Raw genomic sequence first — 2,500 nt, 5'->3', positions numbered from 1 at the left:
ACTCCTCCTCCTGCTGTCAGAGCTAAAAAAAACAAAACAAACCAAACACATATTTGTGTGTCTCAGGAAAGCTCTTAAATCTTCATGTCATGATGTGTGTGTTTATACTTTACATATCGTTTCCACAGTAACAGCTCCTTCAAATGGACGTGTACAGCAACAGCACACTAGATCAAAAACAGATCGCTGAGGTGTGTGTATCTGTGTGTGTGTGTGTGTGTGTGTAAGGAGTCTCCAATGTCAGTCCTGTGTATCAGTGTGTGTGTGATGTGTGTGTGTGTGTGTGTAAGGAGTCTCCAGTGTCAGTGCTGTGTATCAGTGTGTGTGTGATGTGTGTGTGTGTGTGTGTGTGTGTAAGGAGTCTCCAGTGTCAGTGCTGTGTATCAGTGTGTGTGTGATGTGTGTGTGTGTGTGTGTGTAAGGAGTCTCCAATGTCAGTCCTGTGTATCAGTGTGTGTGTGATGTGTGTGTGTGTGTGTGTGTGTGTAAGGAGTCTCCAGTGTCAGTGCTGTGTATCAGTGTGTGTGTGTGTGTGTGTGTGTGTGTAAGGAGTCTCCAATGTCAGTCCTGTGTATCAGTGTGTGTGTGTGATGTGTGTGTGTGTGTGTGTGTGTAAGGAGTCTCCAGTGTCAGTGCTGTGTATCAGTGTGTGTGTGATGTGTGTGTGTGTGTGTAAGGAGTCTCCAATGTCAGTCCTGTGTATCAGTGTGTGTGTGTGATGTGTGTGTGTGTGTGTGTGTGTAAGGAGTCTCCAGTGTCAGTGCTGTGTATCAGTGTGTGTGTGATGTGTGTGTGTATGTGTGTGTGTGTAAGGAGTCTCCAATGTCAGTGCTGTGTATCAGTGTGTGTGTGTGTGTGTGTGTGTGTGTGTAAGGAGTCTCCAGTGTCAGTGCTGTGTATCAGTGTGTGTGTGTGTGTGTGTGTGTGTGTGTGAAGTTCTCCACATCTTCAGGACAGAGGAGTTTACACTTCTGTGTGTTTCTCAGTAAGATGAGCAGCTGTGAGTTTATTGAGAGATGATGAAATGAAGAGAGACCGGTGAGGAGACGAGCGTTTATTGCTGCTATAATGTGGAAGAGAACAGGAACTGGTTTCACAGCATGACTGTAAACAGATAAAAGGTATGATCCACACCCATAAAACATTTCTAATTCTCTATTCTAATGCGAGTCACTGCAGCACAGTTCAGTTAATTCCCTTTAATATAAAGCTCTACACACATCTCTGTAGGTATCTATAGATATCTGTTCCTGTGTGTAAAATGAGGTACAGGTATGAAACTGAGCTCACATGTCAGGTTCCTGAGTGAACCACATCAACACCTTCATTATTACCTCCACATCTTCCTCACGTCCACACACATGCTCCTGTTCATCTTCTTCACTGTGTGTTAGCGCTCTAATTGCTGTGTGTGATCTCTGCTACGTGTAGGAGGTGATGTTTACCGATTCTCTCTAAAGCGGATTATTCCTCTCAGGCTGGAACACGCTGATTGACCCGTACGCTGTTGTAGAGAGTTCGTTAGCTTCTTGCCCACATGTGCAATTACTTTAATCAGCTTCACTTTGCATTACTGTCATGTGGCCTTTCATTTATATTTCTGGCATTCGGCAGATGCTCTTATCCAGAGTTATCAAGAATTATCTCATTTTTTATTCCAATTAAGGGTTAAGGGCCTTGCTCAGGGGCCCAGCAGTGGCAGCTTGGTGGACCTGGGATTCAAACTCACAACCTTCTGATCAGTAATCCATCACCTTAACTACTAACCACTAACCACAGACAGATAGAGATCCAGATCACTGCAGGAATCCATGAACAAGTGAAATCTCAGGAAAGATCTCTCAGCAGGGAAGATCGAGTTTGTTAGTGACAATATGGAAACATCTGAACAACAGTGACTCAAGTGTGTGTGTGTGGGTGTGTGTGTGTGTGTATAAATTAGCTTTATATGGCAGGATAAACTCCACATGTTAGCGTCCCCCACACACATTTTATCTGTATCACATTAATTATTGTCTCTAGTGTTCCTGCTTTCATTCAGAGTCTCAGAGACATTCAGATGCCTTCAAAGTGCAGCTCTGAAGATTCGTGACTGTGTTTCTGAGACCAGAAAGAAGACGCTGCATTACTTAAAAAGCACATTATCATGAAGGTCAGGACAGCAGGAACAGTAGTGAAACACAGCGGAGCTTCTCTTCACACACACACACACACACACTTTTAGTGAAGAGCAAGAATAATAGCTGACTATTATTTGTAGCTACTTGTTGATTGCTCTCATGCAACTACAGCCTGCAAAGTGTGTGTGTGTGTGTGTGTGTGTGTGTGAATAAAGAGAAGCTCCGCTGTGTTTCAAATGTTACTACTTCAGTACTTTAGTGACCTTTGAAAGCAGTGACTGACCAACAGTAGGTTTAACGGAAAGAAGAGACTCGTATTAACGATTGATTTTTTATAAATGATGGACACGAGTGAGAGTCTGATGTCCTTTTAGTGGAAG

The sequence above is a fragment of the Hemibagrus wyckioides genome, linkage group LG20 (genome assembly GCF_019097595.1).
Source record: "Hemibagrus wyckioides isolate EC202008001 linkage group LG20, SWU_Hwy_1.0, whole genome shotgun sequence".
Classification (NCBI taxonomy): domain Eukaryota; kingdom Metazoa; phylum Chordata; class Actinopteri; order Siluriformes; family Bagridae; genus Hemibagrus; species Hemibagrus wyckioides.
This window is presented reverse-complemented; position numbering follows the sequence as displayed.